The sequence below is a fragment of the Monodelphis domestica genome, chromosome 3 (assembly GCF_027887165.1).
Source record: "Monodelphis domestica isolate mMonDom1 chromosome 3, mMonDom1.pri, whole genome shotgun sequence".
In the NCBI taxonomy this organism is placed as follows: domain Eukaryota; kingdom Metazoa; phylum Chordata; class Mammalia; order Didelphimorphia; family Didelphidae; genus Monodelphis; species Monodelphis domestica.
Genome location: NC_077229.1, coordinates 411,486,212 through 411,510,876, shown reverse-complemented (window position 1 = coordinate 411,510,876; position 24,665 = coordinate 411,486,212).

Genomic DNA, 24,665 nt, shown 5'->3' with positions numbered 1-24,665 from the left:
GAACTAAAATCCACAAACACCAATAAAAAACAAGAAGAAAATCTTAACCCTTGATAATTTTTTTTGGCAGAAAAACCTAGACTAAAGAAGAGACTGCAGAAGATGACAAACAATTAATCACACTCAAACCTTCAGGAGAGGGGGAATGGAAATTGGTCAGAAGTTCTTTAAGATTTTAAAACCCAAGATTATGAGAACAATGGAAGAGATGTGACAAGAAAAGTGGGAATTAGTTAAAAAAGAAAACAACAGTTTAAAAGACAGGATCTCACACTTGGAAATTGAAGACCAGAATTGACCTGCTAGAAGACATGAAAAGCAGGATAGATCAAACCAAAAAGGGAAATCAAAAGATCTTAATTTAAAACCAGTCATTAAAAACTAGAATTGGGCAAGTAGAAGCCAATGATTGCAAAACACAGCAAGAATTAATAAAGCAAAGTCAAAAGAATGACAGAGTAGAAGGCAACAAAAAAATATGTCAATGAGAGGGTGGTTGACCTGGAAAACAGATCTTGGAGAGACAATTTAAGTATCAAAAGGCCTACCTTAAAAACTGGAAACAAACCAAAACCTTCACATCATACTACAAGAAGTTTTCTAAGTAATATGCCTTGAGGTTCTGCAACAAGAGGGCAAAATAGACATTGAAAGAGTCCATAGATCATCCACTACACTAGATCCTCAAAAGACAACTGCAGGAATGTAATTGCCATATTCAAGAGCTTCTAAGCTAAGGAGAAAATATTACAAGAAGCCAAAAACAGATAATTCAGATATCAAGGATCACCAATCAGGATTACTCAGGATCTGACAGCCTCCACACAAAAGGACCACAAGGCTTGGAATATGATACTCAGAAAGGCAAGAGAATTGGGTCTACAACCAAGGATCACCTGCCCATAAAATTGACTTTATGCTTCCTGATAGAAAGTATGGGCATTCAACAAAATATAAGAATTCCAAATATTTGTAAAGAAAAGACCAAAAATAAATATAAAATTTGACATCAAAATACAACAACCAAGAGAAACATGAAAAAAATTAATAATAAAGAAAGTGGTCTTATTTTTTTTCTGTAAGGGCCTCAATAAGGCCATATTATTTATATTCCTATATGGGAAAATGTTATTTGTAACTCTCAAAAATTGTATTCATTATAGTACTTAGAAGAATTATTCATAGGTAGAGATTGGGATACTAAGTGGTTTAAAATCATATGAAAAAAATGAAGAAAGAAAGAAAAAGGAGGGGGGAATGGAAGATAACACCAAGAGAAACTTGAAGCAATAAGAAAAATAGGATAAACTATACTACACAAAAAGGCACATGGGAGTAGAAGGGGAAGAATACAACTATAAGAGGGAGAGGAAGAGAGTGCTAAAAGGTAATGTTCAAACCTTACTCTCAGTGTAATCAATTCTGAGAGGGAAGTGCATCTACATCCACTGGGGTATCAAATTCTATCTTACCCTATAGGGAAATTGAGAGGGGGAAAAACAAGGAGGGGAGTGGGGCAAGGAGTTAAAAAAGGGAGGGAAAGAAAGGGGGAAGGGAATGTAATATACCCTAAAAAAATAAAAGGGGAATAAAAAGGGAGAGGGCAGAAAGGAAGGGTGAGGAGGGAAACAATACTAGGGAGGGTGTGTGGAGTAACTTAAAAAGACCCCAAAAGAAAAATAAGAGGGAAGTAAGAAGGGAGGGGGGAGAAAGGAAAGTAAAATAAGAGTAGGGATTAGGGGGACTGATTAAAAACAGGACACTGGTTTAGAAGGGAATAGTGAAAGAGGAAATGGCAAGACAAGGCGAGAAAATTAAAATATTGGGAAATACACAGGTAATAATCATAACGTTGAATGTGAATGGGATGAACTCAGACATAAAGGAGGCTCAAATAGCAGAGTGGATTCGAAACCAAAATCCTACCATATGTTGTCTACAAGAAACACACATGAGGCAGGTAGACACACATGGGTTAAGGGTCAAAGCTTGGAGCAAAATCTATCAGGCCTCAAATGAGAAAAAGAAGGCAGGAGTTGCAATCATGATATCTGACAAAGCCAAAGTAAAAATAAAAATGATTGAAAGAGATAGGGAGAGTAATTACATACTGATGAAAGCTAATATAGGCAATGAGGAAATATCAGTACTAAATATGTATGCACCAAATGTTATACCATCCATATTTCTAAAAGAGAAACAAGTAGAGTTGAAGGAGGAAATAGATAGTAAAACTATACTAGTGGGAGACCTGAACTTACCACTATCAAATTTAAATAAATCAAATAAAAAAATAAATAAGAAAGAGTCAAGAGATGTGAAAGAAATCTCAGAAAAATTAGAGTTAATAGATATGTAGAGAAAAATAAATAGGGAAAAAAGGAATACACCTTCTTTTCAGGAGGACATGTACATTCACAAAGATTGACCATGCACTAGGGCATAAAAACATGGTAAACAAGAACAAAAGAGCAGAAATAATAAATGCAACCTTCTCAGACCACAATGAAAAGAAAATAATACTTGGTGAGGGTACATGGACAGGTAAATCAAAAATTAATTGGAAATTAAACAATATGATTCTCCAAAACCAGTTAGTTAAAGAACAAATCATAGAAACAATTAATAATTTCATTGAAGAAAATTACAATGATGAGACATCCTTTTAAAACCTTTGGGAAACAGCCAAAGCAGTACTCAGGGGGAAATTTATATCCTTGCATACATATATTAACACACTAGAGAGGGCAGAGGTCACTGAATTGGGCATGCAAATTAAAAAAAACTAGAAAGTGAACAAATTGAAAATCCTCAGGAGAAGACTAAATTAGACATCCTAAAAATCAAAGAAGAAATTAATAAAATGGAAAGTCAAAGAACTATTTACTTAATAAATAAGACTAGAAGCTGGTACTTTGAAAAAACAAATAAAATAAACAAAGTACTGGCCAATCTAATTTAAAAAAGGAACGAATGAAATCAAATTGACAGTATCCAAGATGATAAGGGAGACCTCACCTCTAATTAAGAGGAAATTAAGGCAATCATTGAAAACTAATATGTCCCATTATGTGGCAACCAATATGGCATTCTAGGTGATATGGATGAATACTTAAAAAATATATAAATTGCCTAGACTAAGAGATTACCTAAACAACCCTATATCAGAAAAAGAAATTGATCAAACAATTAAGGAACTCCCTAAGAAAAAATCCCCAGGTCCAGATGGATTCACAAATAAATTCTATCAAACATGCGAAGAACAATTAATCCCAATATTATACAAACCATTTGACTAAATAAACAAAAAGGAGTTCTACCAAATTCCTTTTATGTCACAAATATGGGTCTGATTCCAAAGCCAGGTAGGTCAAAAACAGAGAAAAAAAACTATAGAGCAATCTCCTTAATGAATATAGATGCAAAAACCTTAAATAGGATACTAGCAAAAAGACTCCAGCAAGTCATCATGAGGGTTATTCACTATGACCAGGTAGGATTCCTTCCAGGAATGCAAGAATCATTCAATATTAGGAAAACCATCCACATAATTGACCATATTAACAAGCAAACCGAAAAAAATCACATGATTATCTCAATAGATACAGAAAAAGCCTTTGGCAAAATACAACACTGATTCCTATTGAAAACACTAGAAAGCATAGGAATAAAAGGACCTTTCCTAAAAATAATAAACAGTATATATCTAAAACCATCAGCAAACATCATCTGCAATGGGGATAAACTAGATGCATTCCCAATACAATCAGGAGTGAAACAAGGATGCCCATTATAACCTCTATTATTTAACATTGTACTAGAAACACTAGCAGTAGTGATTAGAGAAGAAAAAGCAATTGAAGGTATTGAAATAGGCAATGAGGAGACCAAGCTATCACTCTTTGCAGATGACATGATGGTCTACTTAAATAACCCTAGAGAATCAACCAAAAAGCTAGTTGAAATAATCAACAACTTTAGTAAAGTTGCAGGATAGAAAATAACCTCACATAAGTCATCAGCATTTCTGTATATCTCCAACACATCTCAGCAGCAAGAATTAAAAAGAGAAAATCCATTTAAAATCACCCTAGACTTAGGTTGTACTTAGGAATACTTAGGAATTTCTCTGCTGAGACAAACACAGGAATTATATGAACACAACTACAAAACACTTTCCACACAATTAAAACTAGATCAAACAATTGGAAAAACATCAATTGCTCATGGGTAGGATGACCTAACATAATAAAAATGACAAACCTATACAAATTAATTTACTTATTTAGTGCCATAGCCATTGAACTACCTAAAAACTTTTTTGCTAAACTAGGAAAAACAAACATAACAAAGTTCATTTGGAAGAATAAAATATCAAGGATATCCAGGGAAATCATGAAAATAAATTGCGAAGAAAGGTGGCCTTGCAGTACCAGATCTCAAACTATACTATAAAGCAGTGGTCATCAAAACAATTTGCTACTGTCTAAGAGACAGAAACGTGGGTTAATGGAATAGACTTGGGGTAAATTACCTCAGCAAGACAGTCGATGATAAGCTCAAAGATCCCCAGTTTTTGTGACCAAAATCCACTATTTGTTAAAAAAAAAAAACTGCTGGGGAAATTGGAAGACAGTATGGGAGAGATTAGGTTTGGATCAACATATCACACCCTATACCAAGATAAACTCAGAATGGGTGAATGACCTGAATAAAAAGAAGGAAACTATAAGCAAATTAGGTGAACACAGAATACTATACTTGTCAGATCTTTGGGAAAGGAATGATGTTAAAACCAAGCAAGAGTTAGAAAAAAATCACAAAATGTAAAATCAATAATTTTGAATCACATTCATAGTGGTAGTCTCTCAGTCACCGAGAATGACAATTGTCTTTGTGCATTATCATCTACGGTGTACCCTCATGTGGCTTTGGGGTCCAAAGGCTGAGGCGCAGTTTGTGGCACATGGGGCCTGGGACGCCCGTTGTTACGGGAGGGGCGGCTGTGGCCTGGTGTCCGCGTTCACGCGCAGCGGCAAGATGTCGACGTCGCTCATCTTCAAAGGTGGTGGCAGCATGGTGAATGTGGGTTCGCCAGCTGCTTGTCAGAGGCAGCGAGTTCTAGTTGCTTTGGTGTCATGCCAGCCCACTTCAAGTTGGACTTTAGTTCATCCTTGAATCTTTTCTTTGGTTAGCCTTGTTTCCTGAGTCCAGCTGACAGTTCCCCATAGAATACCTGTCTTGGTATTAACTGTGGGTCCAGCGGATGACGTGTCCAGACCATCGTAGCTGGGTTTTGAGGACCAGGACTTCGATGCTGGTGGAGTTGGCTCTGTCGAGGACTTCCTGGTTGGTGATTCGGTCCTGCCATTGGATCCTCATGATTGACCGGAGGGAGCGTTGGTGGAATTGCTCCAGCTGCTTCATGTGCTTCCGGTACAGTGTCCATGTCTCACACCGTACAGGAGCGAGCTGAGGACCACTGCGTTGTACACTTTGAGCTTCGTCGCAGTGCTTACACCGCTGTGTTGGAGGACTTTGGAGCGCAGCCACCCGAGTGCCTGGCTGGCCTTTTGGATCCTGGCCTTAATCTCGTGGTCTAGGGACCCGTTGTTGGCGATGGTGCTGCCCAGGTACTTGAGAGTGTTGACGTTAGAATGCACGGCTGGTTCTTGGCCTCCCTGGTGCAGGTTGGAACAGCACCTCTGCTTTGCTGAGGCTGTTAGTCAGGCCAAACAGTTTTGTTGTGGTGGAGAACCTGTCCACAATGGTTTGGAGATGATTTTCTTGGTAGGCCATGAGAGCACAGTCATCTGCGAAGAGAGCTTCCAGGATGAGTCTCTCTGTTGTCTTTGTTTTTGCAGTCAGGCGGCGAAGGTCGAATAGTGAGCCATCCAATTGGTATTTGATGTAGACGCCCAGGTCTAGATCCATCACAGCATGTTGTAATACTTGGGTGAAGGATAGGTTGGTGTGTATGGGGTGCTCAGGGAGGGGTAGTATCTCTGGTATGGAGGGCTTGTCGTGCCCTCCTAGGGCAGCTCTCCAGCCTCTGACCCTCACCTGACACCCAGCTCTCACTGGTGGCTCCCAGTAGCTGCTAGCATGCAGCAGCGGCCACACCCCGGGCAACGGCTTCGACAGGCCGGCAAACCTTGTGAGGGTAGCCATCGGGTCGTCGACCCCTGGTGAACCAGGGCTTTGCTCACCCAGCATGTGAAGACTGCTTTGGCGGAACAGGCAGAAGAAACCAACAAGAAATTTCAATGGCTGAGAGGGCGACGCAGCAAGGCACTGTGGAGTGCTTAGGGTGTGTTGGAGCACAAAAGACAACACGGCCACCCAATGCAGCTGAAGAAGTCTAGAGGCATAATGATTTTTCGTGCCACTAGACCTAGGCTTCCAACACCGAGAGAGTGGGACTGTCTCTGTGCATCGACTTTTCCACTTAAATCTCCTTCATTCACAAGTATGTTTGTGCACACTCATTTATTCCAATTTTGAGTATATCAAGTTAAAAAGGTTTTGTACAAACAAAACTAATACATCCAAAATTAGAAGGGAAGCAACTAATTGGGAAACAATCTTCGTAACAAAAACCTCTGACAAAGGTCTAATTACTCAAATTTATAAAGAACTAAACCAAATGTACAAAAAATCAAGCCATTCTCCAATTGATAAATGGGCAAGGGACATTAATAGTCAATTTTCAATTTATGAAATCAAAACTATTAATAAGCACACGAAAAAGTGTTCTAACTCTCTTATAATCAGAGAAATACAAATCAAAACAACTCTGAGGGAATCGCCTCACACCTAGAAGATTTGCTAACATGACAGCAAAGAAAAGTAATGAATGCTGGAGGGGATGTGCAAAATTGGGACATTAATTCATTTCTGGTGGAGTTGTGAACTGATCCAACCATTCCGGAGGGCAATTTGGAACTATGCCCAAAGGGCGCTAAAAGACTGTCTGCCCTTTGATCCAGCCATAGCACTGCTGGCTTTGTACCCCAAAGAGTTAATAGGGAGAAATACATGTACAAGAGTATTCATAGCTGTGCTCTTTGTGGTAGCAAAAAATTGGAAAATGAAGGGATGCCCTTCAATTGGAGAATGGCTGAACAAATTGTAGTATATGTTGGTGATGGAATACTATTGTGCTTAGAGGAATAATTAAGTGGAGGAATTCCATGTGAACTGGAACAACCTCCAGGAATTGATGCAGAGTGAGAGGAGCAGAAGCAGGAGAACATTGTACACAGAGACTGATACACTACGGTACAATCAAATGTAATGGACTTCTCCATTAGTGCCAATACAGTGATCCTGAAAAACTTGAAGAAATCTATGAGAAAAACCACTATCCACATTTAGAGGAAAAACTGTGGGAGTGGAAACACAGATGAAAAACAACTGCTTGAATACATGGGTCAAGGGGCTATGGCTGGAGAGGTAGACTCTAAATTAACATCCTAATGCAAACACCAACAACATGGAAATAGGTTCTGATCGAGGACACAAGTAATATCTAATGAAATTGCTCATCAGCTACAGGATGGTTGTGCGGAGGGGAGGGAGGGAAATAATGTGATTATTGTAACCAAGGAATAATGTTCTAAATTGACTAAATAAATTAATGTAAAAATAGATGAAAAGGGAGACCTTATCTCTAATGAAGAGGAAATTATTTTGCCCAATTATATGGCAATAAGTATAGCAATCTAGGTGATATGGATGAATGTTTAAAAAATAAATTGCCTAGATTAAGAGAAGAAATAGGATACTTAAATAACCCCATATAACAAAAAAGAAATTGAACAAGCCATTAAAGAACACCCTTAGAAAAAATCACCAGGACCTGATGGATTCACAATTCACACTATCATACATTCAAAGAACAACTAATCCCAATATTATACAAAGTATTTGACTGAATCAGCAAAGAAGGAATTCTACAAATTCTTTTATGACACAAATATGGTACTGATTCCAAAGCCAGGAAGGTCAAAAACAGAGAAAGAATACTACAGACCAATCTCCTTAATGGACATAGATGAAAAAAATCTTAAATAGAAAATAGCAAAAAGACTGAAGCAAGTGATCTCAGGGGTTATTCATTATGATCAGGTGGGATTTATACCAGGAATTAGAAGGATGGTTTAATATTAGGAAACCATCCACATAATTGACCATATCAACAAGCAAACCAACAAAAAACACATGATTATCTCAATAGATGCAGAAAAAGCCTTTGACAAAATACAACACTCATTCCTATTGAAAAAACTAGAATATACAGGAACAGGTGGGCCTTTTCTAAAAATAATAAACAGTGTATATCTAAAACCATCAGCAAACATCATCTGCAAGGAGGATAAACTAGATGAATTCCCAACAAGATCAGGAGTGAAACAAGGATGCCCCTTATCATCTCTATTATTTAAAATTGTACTAGAAACACTAGCAGTAGCATTTAAAGTCAAAAAAGAAATTAAAGGTATTAAAATAGGCAATGAGGAGACCAAGCCATCACTCTTTGCAGATGATATAAAGGTCTACTTAAAGAATCTTAGAGAATCCATTAAAAAGTTAGAGGAAATAATCAACAACTTGGATACAAAATAAACCCACATAAGTCATCAGCATTTCTGTATACTTCCAACTCATCCCTGCAGCAAGAGTTAGAAAGAGAAACTGTCTTTAATATCGCACTAGACAATATAAAATACTTAGAAATTTATCTGCCAAGACAAACATAGGAACTATATGAACATAACTATAAAACACTCTCCACACAATTAAAACTAGATCTAAATAATTGGAAAAAACATCAATCGCTCATGGGTAGGATGAGCTAACATAATAAAAGTGACAATACTACCCAAACTAATTTACTTATTTAGTGCCATACCCATCAAACTACCAAGAAACTTTTTACTGAATTAAAAAAAAAACAAAAGCAAAGTTTATTTGGAAGAACAAAAGATCAAGAATTTCAAGGGAAATAATGAAAAAAATGTGAACGATGGGTGCCTAGCAGTACCAGATATTAACTTGCATCTTAAAGCAGTGGTCACCAAAACAATATGGTACTGGCTAAGGGAAAGAAGGGAGGATCAGTGAAATACACTTGGGGTAATTGACCTCAACAAGACTGTCTAATGTAAACCCAAATATCCCAGCTTTGGGGACAAAAATCCACTTACAAAAATTGCTGGGAAAATTGGAAAACAGTATGGGAGGGATTAGGTTTAGATCAACATCTCATACTCTACGCCAAGGTAAACTTAGTATGGGTGAATGACTTGAATATAAAGAAGTAAACTCTAAGTTAGGGAAACACAGAATAGTATACCTGTCAGATCTTTGGGAAAGGAAAGATTTTAAGACCAAGCAAGAGTTAGAAAAAATTACAAAATGCAAAATAAATAATTTTGATTACATTAAATTAAAAAAAGGTTTTGTACAAACAAAAGCAATGCAATCAAAATTAGAAGGGAAGCAACAAATTGGGAAACAATCTTTATAACAAAAACCTCTGACAAAAGTCTATTCACTCAAATTCATAAGGAGCTAAATCAATTGTACAACAATTCAAGCCTTCCCCAATTGAAAAATGGGCAAGCGACATGAATAGAAAATTTTCAGATAAAGAAATCAAAACCTTTAATAAGCATATGAAAATTGTTCTTAATCTCTTATAATTAGAGAGAAATGCAAATCAAATCAACTCTATATAATACCTAGCAGATTGCCTAACATTACAGCAAAGGAAAGTAATAAATGTTGGAGGACATGTGGCAAAACTGGGACATTAATGCATTGCTGGTGGAGTTGTGAATTTATCCAACCATTCTGGATGACAATTTGGAACTATGCCCAAAAGGCACTAAAAGACTGTCTGTCGTTTGATCCAGCCATAGCACTGCTGGGTTTGTACCCCCAAAGAGATAATAAGGAAAAAGACTTGTACAGGAATATTCATAGCCATGCTGTTTGTGATGGCAAAAAAAAATGAAAAATGAAGGGGTGCCCTCCAATTGGGGAATGGCTGAACAAATTGTGGTATATGTTGGTGATGGAATACTATTGTGCTAAAAGGAATATTGAATTGGAGGAATTCCATGTGAACTGGAATGACCTCCAGGAATTGATGCAGAGTGAAAGGAGCAGAACCAGAAGGACATTTTACATAGGGACTGATGCACTGTGGTACAATCAAATGTAATAGACTTTTCTGCTAGTAGCTATGCAATGATCCAGAACTATTCACAGTGAGAAAAAACACTCTCCATATCCAGAGGAAGAACTGTGGGAAAAGAAACACAGAAGAAAAACAACTGGTGGATCACATGGGTTGATGGGGATATGATTGGGGATATAGACTCTAAAAGATCACCCTAGTACAAATATCAATAATATTGAAATAGGTGTTGATCAATGAGACATGTTAAATGCAGTAGAATTGCCGGCCAGCTACAGGAGGTTGTGACGGGAGGGGAGGGAAATAATATGAATCTTGTAATCATGGGAAAATATTCCAAATTATCTAATTAAATAAATTTGTATAGGCAACAGTGATGTTAGCAAACAAGACAGAGAATATCTGTTTAGAGGGCTGGGAGATTGAAGGGAACTCTCTCCCTCTTTGATGGAGGTATAGATGGCTTTAAGTTTCTTTCTCCTCTCTGAGAGGAATAGATTTGCTTTCAAACACTGACTACAAATATGACTCTTAGATGAAAATTCTGTAGTCAGGAAGATACCTCTCTATCTCTATGACCTGGGCATGTCACTGAACCCTGTTTACCTCAGTTTTCTCATCTGTAAAATGAGCTGAAGAAGGAAATGGCAAACCACTCCAATATTTTTGCCTAGAATACCCCAGAGGGAGCCCTTTCCAATTAAAAAAAAAAAAAAAGAACTTTCTGTATCCCTAGAGTGATGAGAGCAAAATAAGATCTCAGACCAAAATTGGAGAGTAAATAAACCCAGTGTTGGAAATCTGCTCTCAAGATCCTCTAGAGCACTGATGGTGAACTGAGATGGAGTGCTGACTCCGCTCCCACCCCATCACCCAGACTGAGTGCCATGCCCACCCCCTACCAAGTGCCCTCTTATCCCACATAGGGGAGGGAAAGAGAATTCTCATTGGGCTGCTGGGCAGAGGGGCAGGTGATGTTAAAAAATGTCTTCAGGCACAATGCAAAGGGGGAGGGAGCTGATCTACCCGAGTCCTTCTGCCTTTCTAATAATCAGATGAGGCAGGGGAGTGGGGGAGTATGGCCAGGTGCTCACAGAGAGTGTTCTGTGTGCCATCTTTGGCAGCCGTGACATAGGTTTGCCATCACTGCTTTAAAGTTACAAAAGCTGGAAATCAAGGAAGATATTCGAGTGCTGGGTCCCCTTACATGCCCAGGGAGCCTAGGTTCCCCTGTTGCCATTCAAAAGTTACATTAACTTCTTAACTCATTTCTTCTGATGGTTCTCCAATTATCTGAAGAAAATTCCATCTTAATTATTTCCTATTGATCCTATATATACTCTGTTTTTACGTAACTGTTTGCTTGTGGTCTCCCCCATTAGACCACAGCTTCCTTGAGGTCAGGGATTGTATTTAGCTTCATTTTATCCCTAGAGTTTAGAGCAATGCCTGACACTTTGTAGACATGATAAAAATTTATTGATTGACTGACTTTTCCTCTCAGTAAGGTAGATAGCCTTTCCACAACTTATCTAGAAGAGAATGGATATTTCATATGAAACTCCTGGAGGGTAGAAGCTTTCTTTGGTTATGTATTTGTATCCTCAGTTTTTAGAGCAGTGCCTGTAAGTGCCTACTAAATGTTTTAGTTCATATATTTATATACAAAATAAATATCAAGTAGTTTAGGGAGAAAGACTTCATGTAAAAGATAGTGCTTGGGCTGAGTTTTGAAGGAAGTAAGGAATTGTATGAGATAGAAATAATCAGGGAGTTCATTCCCGGAATGGGAAACAACCATTGTAAAGGTACATGCTAGTGTTCAATTCATGATGAAGAATTGCACAGAGAGTATTAGAAACAAAGGCATAAGCCCTATTATTTGTAGGTCTCTGCACATCCCCAGAAAATACATGCAGTGGCATAAGATTAAGGACACTAACATCTATAGTACATAACACAGAGAGCTCCCTCTCCTATTTAGCAGTTTTTATTTCATCTATTTGTGAAGCTTCTCCTGAAAAGTACCAGCCTCCTACTTTGCACTCTCATCTTGACTGTGTGCTGGTACAAATTTAACAACTGCCCCTCTGAGAACTTTTCAATTTAATCAGCATTATTAAAAAATTTTACATCACTCAAGTCTAGACAGTAAGTCAAGCCCTCGTTTGTAGAGCACTGACCAGTTTCTAAGATGTATAACTTAAGATGTTCATCTTTAGAACACACACTTGAATGGTCTCTATATCCATATTGTCAAACTTACAGCTCTTGCTCCAGTCTCATGTCCCCTCAAAATCACACAATATATTTTTTGCCAGAACCCTGTCTATTTCTTGACACCCTTTTATTCTCCACCCCCAGAATTGTAATGACATGCTCTCCCTTCCTGCTGATCCTGCAAAGGCAGACAATGGGGTGGAGGTGAGGAGGAATCTCCCAAAAGAAAACTACAACTTCAGTGGTCCCCTCTTGGGCAACAGCATACCAAATTGCTGATAGCAGATCTCAGATTAGATTTCTTGGCTTGTAGTTGTCTTTCCAATACATAATACCAGATCCTTCACTCTCTTCTAAAGAAGTACCAGACAGCTCCAGCTCCACCTTGTTTCACTCTGGGAATGAACCACATACCTTATCCAACTCCTCATGATTCTGGGGCAGTACAATATAGTAGATTGGGCACTGGGCTCAGGATGAGAAAAATAGGTATTCAAATCTCAATCTGATACAATCTCATCTGATACAAACTTTATGACTTGGGCAAGTCATTTAATACATCTTTGCCCAAGTTTTCTCATCTGTAAAATGGGCAAGGGTGCTAGAACTGGACTCAGTAGCATCTTTAAATTCTAAATCTATAATCCTTTGATCTTCCCTCGTGTATTACTGACTCGTTTTCTAGTTTGCTGGGGTAGCTTCTTGTACAGAATACCCAATCTTAAATAGGAGTGGGTGGGGGTGGAAGGTAATGTAGTCTTTGCAGCTGAATCCCATTTGTTCTAACCTGGAGTTTTCCTCCATTTTCTAACCTGTGGTCAACCCAGAACTGAGATAGTGACTCCCGTTCTTACTGCCATCTGATTTCTCTGTATTTTGCTATTCTCTCTAATTCTCTAAAACCAATGTGGAATGATCATTTCTTAGTCTCAGTTCAAATAAGGTGCTGATTGGAATTTCAAAAGGAGCTTTACTAAATAAGGCAAAAAAAAAATAAATTATGTAAATAAGCAACATTGTTGATTTTAAAGAATAAGGAGCTCATCTTAAATGTTCCATAATCCAACCAGAGACTGGCGGCACAGTCTAAAGAGGACATCTTTCTCATAATTTCTATGATTCTTCCCATCCAATCTTGTAAAATCTTGGTTGACAATAGCCCTATCTATTTGACTGACTTTTATTCTGCTGACTTTTATTCTCCTCTTGGGTTCAATCCAGATTGCAGTGATCTTGAAAAAATAACACCCCTGACAACAAGCCTAAGGAGGTTTCAAGGATGCTGTATGACCTGACAAGTCTGAGCTTGTCCCTGTTGAATTTGGTAGCCTGAAGCATCTGAACTGGACACTTGTTCAAGATAATTTTTCCTTTTATGGTGAATCATGCTTTTTTTTTAATGCCTTGTTCTAACTAGTACCTAGGCTTATCCTGGAACATAGTGGTTCCTAATAGCTTCATCATTAAGCATTTCAACTTTCCTGGTGCATAATCCATGTAACCAGAGGATGAGGGAATCTCAGATATCATTTATTCCAAACTTTTCATTGAACAATCAATGAAATCATTAAACATTTATGACACATCTTATGATGTGCAAAAGTACTGTTAAGATCTAGGTATACTAACAAAGGTAAAAGACAGTCTCTGTCCCCAAGGAACTCACAATCTAATGGTGGAGACAACATGCAAAAAACTGTACAAATAGACTATATGTGGGATAAATAATCGGCAGAGGGAAGGTGCTAGAATTCAAAGGGATCAGGAAAGGTGTCTTGAAGAAAGTGGGATTTTACCTGGGGTATGAAGTTAGCCAAGGACATCCAGATGCAGAGATGTGGTGGGAGAGCATTACAGGAATGGGTAAAGTGAGGGAAAATGTTTGGAGTTGGAGGATAGAGTGTCTTGTTTCAAGAATGGTAAGGAGTCCAGGAACACAGGATAAGAAAATTTGGAGGGATAAAAAAAGTATAAGAAGAATACAATGGCATGGAGAAAGGACAGTTCATGAAATACTTTGAACACCAAATAGAGGATTTTTCTATTGGATCTGGGTGGTGAAAGGGAGCTCCTGGACTTTAATGATTAGGAAGTAGAGGTGACATAGTCAGACTTGTGCTTTAGGAAGATCACTTTGAAGAGTAGCTAGGTAGCTCAGCAGATTGGAGATGGAAGGTCATGGGTTCAAATTTGACTCCAAATACTTCCTAGTTGTCTGACCCTGGGCAAGTCACTTAACTCTAATTGCCAAGATTTTAGCACTCTTCTGCCTTGGAACCTATATCTAGTATTCATCTTAAGACATAAGGTAAAAGGGTTTTTTGTTTGTTTGTTTTGGTTTTTTGTTTCTTTGTTTTTTTTTAAAGGAAGATCACTTTGATGACTGCGAAGAAGATGGATTAGAGTTGGGAAACTGGAGGCAGGCAGACCAACTAGTATACTATTACGATAGTCCAGCCATGAGATGATGAAGGTTTGCAGGATGGTAGCAATGTCAGAAGAGAGAAGTGTGCATGTGAGTCCTTAGGTCTAAGTTTGGATATGGAGAATGAGAAACTGAGGAGTTGAGGGTGGTTCCTAGGTTGTGAGTCTGGGGAACTGAGAAGATAGAGGTACACTTGATTATAAAATGGAAGTTTTGGAAATGGCGATTTTTTCAGTGGTGGGGTAGAGATAATGAATTCAGTTTTGTATACATCGATTTTAGGATGTCTCTAGCATATCCAGTTTAGGATATCTCTTTGGCAAGTGGAGATGAAAGATTGGAGGACAGCAGAGTTTAGGGATTTGAGATTTGAGAATAATCATCATAGAGATGATAACTGAATCCTCAAATAAGGAAAATGAGGCCTGGGAATGTTGCCCACAATTAAATGGTAGACAGCCTGGATACAATAGCATGTTCTTCAACTCCATTTTCAGTACTTTCTTTTATCTTTTAACTATTTAATTTGTTTGCTACATTAAAATATTCACTTAACTCCCTCCCTCCCTCCTCTCCCTGCATTAGAGAAGGCATCATTTATTTATTTTTATTTTTTTTATTTCTTTACTTCTTTGTTTTTTAATTTTATTTAATTGATTAATTTAGAGTATTTTTCCAGGATTACAAAAATCATGTTCTTTCCCTCCCCTTTCCCAAACCCCCTCTCATATAGGACACATAATTCCACTGACTTTTACATGTGTCATTGATCAAGACCTATTTCCATATAACTCATATTTGCATTAGGGTGGTAGTGTAGAGTCTATGTCCCCAATCATATCCCCACTGACACCTGTGATCAAGCAGTTGTTTTTCTTCTGTGTTTCTATTCCCACAGATTTCCCTCTGAATGTGGATAGTGTTCTTTCTTGTAAATCCCTCTGAGTTGTCCTGGGTCATTGCATTGCTGCTAGTAGACAAGAGTATTACATTCGATTGTACCACAGTGTATCAGTCTCTGTGTACAATGTTCTCCTGGTTTTGCTCCTCTCGCTCTGCATCACTTCCTGGAGGTCGTTCCAGTCTCCATGGAATTCCTCCACTTTATTATTCCTTTTAGCACAATAGTATTCCATCACCAACAGATACCACACTTTGTTCAGCCATTCCCCAATTGGAGGGCACCCCTTCATTTTCCATTTTTTTGCCAGCACAAAGAGAGCAGCTATGAATATTCTTATACAAGTCTTTTTCCTTGATTCAGCCATAGCACTGCTGGGTTTGTACCCAAAAGAGATGAGGCATCTTTTAACTAAAAGATCTATGTATATAAAAATCTATGTTTTACTTATTTCTATTTATCAGATCTTTTTCTGAAGTAGATTTACACAAGTCATTCTTCAAATCATATTTCTGTTGTTGCATATTAATATTCTCTTGGTTCTGCACATTTCATTCTTCATAATTTCATGTAGGTCTTTCCAAGTTTTTACAAAATTAATCTGTTCATGATTCGTTATAGTGCAGTAATATTTCAATGCTCTTTCTACTGTATCATACTGCCTCTTTCCTAGGACCCAAGAAGACCTGGTTCTTTTACTCTATTTTATATTTGATACTCTCTATTATACTTTTTACAACACAAATTCTAATTTTCAGCACGAGAGCATTTCTTGTCCTCTACTTGTTGATAGCACAATATAGAGGATATAAACTGAGCTGAATGAATTTTTCATACCTCTTATAACTGACTTATCAAATCCACTTATTTCCTTAACTTATTTTGAAACTCTATTCAAATGCCCTTTGCTCAATGGTCTCTGAGAACTTCATTTTACAGCTTCATAATTATCACAAACACATTAAATATACAAAAGTAATAACATGTTGTTGTTCAGTCATTTTAGTGGTGTTCAACTTTTATGACCCCTTTGTGGGGTTTTCTTGGCAAAGATATTGGAGCAGTTTGCTCTTTCCTCCTCTTTTATACATAAAGAAATTGAGACCGAGGTAAGTGACCTGCCCAAGGTCACATAGCCAGTAAGTGTCTGATGCTGTTTTTGAATTCACAAAGATGAGTCTGCCTGACCCCAGGCCTGGCACTCTATCCACTACACTACTTTTCTGCCCTATTAATAAAATATAGCACCTACCAAAATAATATTAAGATTCATCATTTGAACATAGCTTTCTAGCCTCATCTCTATTTCAAAAAATCCAAAATTTCCAACTCCAAGTGGTCAAAATTACTGGAATGATACAGATGGAGAAAATATTAATTGATGACTACTATTCCTTACAAGGTAGATGACATAGACCAAATTTTCTTTTTTTAATGTGGCTATTTATTTATCCCCCTTAGAATGTTAGTTTTCTGAGAATAAGTAAAGTCTCACATTTGTACTTGTTTCTCTAGAAGTGAATTCAATAAACACAGCACATAGCTTTGGATTGGTTTATAAGTGTCTGGTTGGTTGGCATTGATTAGGAATAAGTGCAAAATTCCTTGTTGTTGGATTTTTTTTTTTTGGAGGTAGGGAGTGGGGCAGAGTGAAGGCCAGTATGGTTTGTTGGGAGCACATCTTTGGGTATTCTTTTTATGCATTTAAACAGAGAGAAATATTCAAATTCCACTTAATTAAAAATGAATATATTGGATCTTTCCAGATAACTATGAAAATAATGTTCATATTATATATGTTTCAATAAATATAGCTATCATTGAAGAGTAATATTAATTTCATATTTTCCATTACCGATATTTCACTAAAATAAATAATGTTTGAGTATAATCTAAGCAGGAGTCGCATAACTCCATTAAGGTAATTATACCCTATCACAAGATATCATAGATTGCAATTGTTGAAATTACTCAGAAAGATGGAAAAAAAATAATCTTTCACCTCCCACTTATACCCCCAAATAGGATATTCTATAGCGTGTTCCTTCAAACATGCCACCTAACTTGCAAAGGATAAAATTATGTCTAGATTTACACAAAAATGCCTTGTACTAAGATACATTTTAGATGCTTACTGTGTAGTATATGCTTTTCATTGGTTTCTTACAGGAAGTCTATCATAAGAACTAGAAAAATACTAGTTACTATATAATTGTTGTGCACTACTCTAGTGGCTTAACTGGATGTATTAGTCAATTAGTCATTGCCAGTATAAAAACCAACTAATTGATCAAAACAGATGAGGTAACCCTTACAATTTGGTTCCTAACTAATGTTCTAGGCATATTTCCCATTTTTTTTCAAAAATGAACTTTTCACTTAACATTTTTATTCTCTATTCTCTAAATAAGCAAAGTCTTCCCTGCATTACATTTTTAGTGAGATTACTTTCCCCTCCCTGAAATAACCTCTTTCTTCTCTCTGACCATCAAAATTCTACTTCTTCAAAGCAGATCTTCAATAATGAGACCAGCCTCCTGAAATCTCGCCTTTCTCTGAACATGTGGCTGGAAAGGGAAGAATATATGTGTGTTAGGAGATTTGGTGTTCTCTTTTAAAGGGCTTTACACTGACATTTGAGGAGAGAAAATTGACAAGAGATATAAAGGATCCTGTAGTTGGTGAAGCCGGGCTAGGATTGATAGGCAGTCCTTGAACTTACTACGGTACAGCAGACTTCTCTTCTGGGAAGGGAGCCTAAATCTACTCCAAGACAGGTTGAAGACCAAAAGAAGATTTCCACAGATAACAAAATGTATACAAAATATTCTTCTGATGGCAATAAAAGAAACTGGAAATAAAATGAATGCTCCTTGATTTTAGAATACCTAAGCAAATTGTGATTTATGAATAAAAATATTATTGCATTAAAAGAAATGAAAAATATGAGGAATTCCAAGAGATCTATTAAAGTATATTACCATCATCATTATAGAATTATAGATGCAGGGCTAGAAGGAATCTTGAAGATCACCTAATCCAACTACCTCATCTTAAAAATGAAGGAACAGAAGCTTTAATCATAACATTCCATATTTAGTATTTTTCAGACTTTATATCTGGTTTCATTTGTCATCAATCATACATATAAAGTCTATCAGAACCTATTTTTATGTTAACCATATTGCAAAAAAAAAAGAAAGAAAGAAAGAGAGAGAAAGAGAAAGAAAGAGAGAAAGAGAGAAAGAGAGAAAGAGAGAAAGAGAGAAAGAGAGAAAGAGAGAAAGAGAGAAAGAGAGAAAGAGAGAAAGAGAGAAAGAGAGAAAGAGAGAAAGAAAGAAAGAAAGAAAGAAAGAAAGAAAGAAAGAAAGAAAGAAAGAAAGAAAGAAAGAAAGAAAGAAAGAAAGAAAGAAAGAAAGAAAGAAAGAAAGGAAGAAAGGAAGAAAGGAAGAAAGGAAGAAAGGAAGAAAGAAAGAAAGAGGATCAAGGCTTAATGAGATTAATTGAATTTCCACCACAATGCTAGTATCAAAAATTGGATGCAAGCCCTTCTCCTCTTAACTCCAAATCCCAAATCCTTGTGCATTGTTCTTTACTTTCTAGTTGAAACTAAATACTACAAAGTTCTGATGAGAAATTTGGACCCTGGAAAAAGATATTACATAATATTGCTTTCTTTGAAAAGGTGGTCCACTATGGATTGGGAATGGTGTAGAAATGTCAATCTTGCTATTTTTTTCTTTTTAACAAGAAGTGACATCACTAGATGAAGTGGGGACAATATCTAGAAATGTTATTTACATGAAACTCAAAGTCATTGATAAAAATTTGACTTAGGATGAAAAGATATCAAAATTGAAACTATAAGTCAACTCTTATTTTCCCATTAACATTGTCAAAAAATATAGAAACATATTTTTGGAAAGTAATGCTTTCTGTTTTAGAGGAATAGCTATAAGCAAGTAAATACAGAACTTAATTCTTCCCAAATCCAAAATAAAGAGAGAAGACAGCTAAAAAAATGCTATTCCTGACTTAGATCTTTTATAAACTCTATTCATGAAAATCTAAGATGAGGTGTTCTGTTTCACAGATTTTTTGCTCTAATAGAATTCAAGGTGGAGAAGGAGTGAAAAATGAAACTAATTTCAGAAAATAGTGTCTGAAATTGCTAAGAGTTATTTTCCTCCCCTCAGCTATGGTTCAATAGAAAAATATAGAATTTGGTTTCCAAACACTTGGGTTAAAATCTGAACTTGTCAAGGCAGTACCTGAGTAGCCTTGGGCAAGTCAGTTAACATTTAAGAGGCTTAAACTTCTTCAACCACAAAATGAAAGAGTTGTACAAGTGACCACAGAGTTCAATTTCCAAACTCTAAATCTCAGATTAAGTCTCAACTGAACAGTGAAACAACAAGAAAAGCAACAGGAAAACTAAAATAGGAAAGGTTAATACAGTTAATGGATTAGCCCTGAGTTTGCTCTAAATATTTAGGAATTTGTGGAATATAAAAAATATTATAAGTACATCATAAGTATAATCATTTTGGAATATGATTTTTATCGTACATTATACAATATATATTACATATAATTTATTATTGTTATCCCAATAGTGTATAAAAGTCAAAATGATTATAGATTTTTAAAAGGTTTAGATGAGGTCACATTTCCTTGTGGATAATGAAACAAACTAAATGTCAGAAAAATAGCACTGCCTTTGAGACTGGTATTGAGGACAAATATACCTTCCCATCGAATGATCCTTGCTGACATTATTAGTGATAGAATATCCAGGATTGGAGGCATCAGAGTCTCATCTGGCAAATATGATTTTATCTAACTTTTATCCATCACTCATATAATTTATTTAAAATAGCCATTGTTTCTATTTGTCAACAAAAGATAAATGACAAAAATTTTGTGGGCATGTCTATTTATACAGTGACAGAATGGTTATGAGATGCTCTGAGTGGTATTGCCCCACAAAGTTTTTGTTGTTTAATCACAATCATTAAATTATGAAATTCTTAAGAGCAGGAACTCTATTGTCTTTTTTTTTGTATCCCCAGAACTCAGCATTGTGCCTAGAACATATTGAATGCGTGATAAATAGTCACTTAACTGAATGACTGATTTAACTGATAGAGAACCACTACTAGCAAAAGTTTTAGATTCTTAATAGTAATAATGATACACTTCTATCTCATTTCCAAAAACATATTTAACTTAATCTTTAAAAACCAGCCTTCAAGAGATAGAATGGAAAAGCAGCACTAACTCTGTTTAGCAAATTAGGAAAACAAATCTTAAAGAACAAGAGTAGCCATCACTAATTCCAGTAACTAGGAAGAAATAGTCAGGACTAGAGCTCTCAGTCTAATGCTCTTACCTAGAAGGCACTAGAGTAGTTTAAAGCTTTAGTCTCAGCTCTATTACACAACTCTCTTTCTAATTTTATCATTAAAACAAGTTTTGTGATAAATACATTATGAGACACAAATGGCCAATATTTCTCACCCAAAATATGCTTAATCAGATTACCTTTATAGGTAATGTTTCCCGTAGCAGATGTAACCCCCAGGCAGGTAAGTTTTCCTTTCTTTATTGCATCCAAAGAGAAGCAATAACAGGCAATAAAGTTGGGTATTGCCAAGACAAGACTGCTGCTTCCTGCAAACTGATTCACTCAAGGATATATTAAGTTATGAACTAATTGGTAAAAGTCACTTGCACAGCATACAATCCCCATACCCATGGTGGCAAAATGATTTATTTAGAATAAGGACACTGCTAGCTATCCTGTAATGTGTGGCATTATGTCCTTTTATTGGAACTGTAAGTTCCATTAGGGCAAGAGCCAGGTCTTATCTTAATTCCTTAAGATACTTCCCCCATTCACCAAGTACCTAGTATGTTAATGACTTAAAACTGATAATGGAATTCTAGCTCCTTAGCTAGACCAAGTCCAGTTCTGTATGTCTGCAAAACCTGAAAAAAGTGAATCCAGTGAATTAGAAGAGTAATATAAATATCAACAATAAGCAACGTCAATAATAGTAACATTCATTCTTTCACTTTAGTGTTTTCTGGTTTTCTAAAGACCCCACATATCTCTTGTCTCATTTGATTTGATTATACTCTACTTTTGTCTCTGTGTTGTCATTGTTTACTGACTGTACTATGCCCAGATTATTTAGCAAAACAAAAACACAACAATTTGCTTGAGTAACTAGAGCTTTCAAAGTATTTTTTTTACATTCAATTGAATAAAAGAAGAAGTTAATACTGTTAAGAATTAGTTCAATAGAAAGAACCCTGAATTTGGTTCCCAATCATCTTAATTCAAAACTGAGCTCTGCTAGGAACTACTTGGATATCCTTCCACAAGTTGCTTAATATCTCAGAGACAGAGTCTTTCTCATTCTTAACATGAAAGAGTTGTACCACATGACTTTAGAAATCACTTTTAAATTCTAAATGTAGACCTCATGATCTATAGCTTTCTCAATTGAATTTCAAAAGTCTCAGTTGAATAGTAAAATGGCAGGAAGACAACCATTTGATTTTTAGTCCCATTCTACCACTTATTAGGTATGTATCTGCCAGAAATGCTATAATCTCTTTGGGTCTTTTCATATAAAACAAACACACATGTGTATGTATTGCATATGTTCATTTGCACATTCATGCACATGTGCATGCACACACACATATACATCCTGAAAAAATTTGTGCTAGATACCTCCCAAGTGTTATCACTAATATGCCAAATTCCCAAGAGTCTAAATTCATTGGTTGTGTATTCTTCATCTTCAAGATAGATGTACCTTATTTTTTCAATAACTTTAGGCAGAAAAAGGGGACAGAGCCAAGATGAAGGCTTAGAACCAGCAAAAGGTGGAACCTCTTAAGAATACTCTCAAACCAGCTTTAAAATAGCACCTCAAAACAACTGAAGTCATAGAACCAGCAAGGTGATGGAGTGAGGTGTCTCTCCTGTGGAAAACAACTTGAAAGGTAGGCAGAGAAAGCCTAAGGATAAGGGAGAACTGGAAGTAAAACTGAGCACAGAGAACTGTAGGTAGTCTAGTTTCCAAACCTGGGCACACACAACTTCAAGACTTCCAAACCCTTCCTAAACCAACAGCTGAACACCTCACACCCACCCCTTGAAGTCCCAAGCCTTGGCACCAGCCTGCAGGAAGGCAGGGAAGTTCATAGCTCTTGCTTCCCCTACCCCCAGAGCAAAATAGTTCACAGTGCTCTAAATACTGTAAGTCATTAGCAGAGGAACCGTAATCAGCAGTTTTCAGAATTTCCATCCCACAGGGGGAAAAAAGGCTTGGAAAATGAGCCATCAATAGCTTTAGTCAAATTCCCTTTTTCTGGATCTTAGTTATGAGTTAATGGGTAAGACTCACTGGCACAGAAGAAGATCACAGAGTTATTATGTATCAAATGACATAGTGTATACATACTTAAAGGACCATATAACTAGTTTAATTTTCTTATTTTTATTTGGAAATATATTTTATCCTAATATACTTTTGTCTTTCACTTTTACAATAATATTTCTGGACAGCTAGGTAGCACAATGGATAGTGCCTACAGGTAGGAAGACTCATCTTTATGAATTCAAATGTGGCCTCTTATATTAGCTCTGACTCTGACCTTCTTCAAGGCACTTAGTCCTGTTTGCCTCAGTTTTCTCATTTGTAAAATGAGCTAGAGAAGGAAATGGTAAGTCATTCCAATATCCTTAGTCCAAAAGAAACCAAACATGTCACAAAAAGCCAGATGTGACTGAAAACTACTGAGCAACATAACAGCAATGTTATTTCTATGTTTTATATTTGTAAAATTTAATGTGACTGCACATAACTTTGTAAAATGAATACTATTTCATCCGATTTAAGTTTCCTGGATGGAGAACTATTTATCATCCCTGGGTTAATTCAACAGTACTATATGTAAGTTGTATCTTGAAGATACTTAAAAATCCACTGCTCTGTCCCACCTCTATGCCTTCTGACCAGCAAATATTAGTAGCAAAACCTGCAAAACACTGCAGGATATAGTAATGCTGAACAAGTTTAAATAAGGTGATGGTCAAAGCTATAGGAATACTTTGTCTCAGGGGAGATTTTACAACTAGGGAAACCATAATGACTTTTGTATACCCACTAGTGCTTAGAATACAATTCTGTTAATTAAAATGCTATTGATTCTGAATAATGCAAGTATCTCCTCTAACAATTTTGCTAGGGTTGTTGCTGATCTAGGATCAATGACAGGCCAGAGTAATTGTATAAATGATAACTTTCAACAAGTTTCAGAAATAGGTTATTTGAAACTGCTAATTGTTTACTCAAAGATGTTTTACCTAAATAATCAATTTCTGCTACCAGTCTAAAAATTACTGAAGTCAAATTCCAATTAAAGTATCTTTGGATAAAGAAAACAAATTATGTTTATATTTTCAATTGATAAAAATCTAGGTTTATTCAAAAAAATTAAATTAGACTGAAGCTCTTTTTATCAATGTTGGCATTTTCAGTTCATTTGCTTCCTCTGTGTGGGACAGCATTCTCTCAACAGCTCCATCATACAATATAGTGAAAGCTGAAACAAACTCGTGAACTGTTAGCAAAAATTAACCTATAATACTCCTTCACAAACTCCTAGTATCTGCTTTTAATTCATTGCATTTCTAGTCCTCCAGAGACTTCATGGTTCTTTCTGATCACCAAAAGACTTACAGTGAACTTCATAATTACTCAACTACTCTCTTTTTTCATATCAGTCCTACTCTTCAAAAAAAACTCTCATTTACCCAACATGATTGGATCTCTACTGGATTTGTGAAGACAGCAACCTGATCAAATCAAGTCACACTTGAATAATTGATA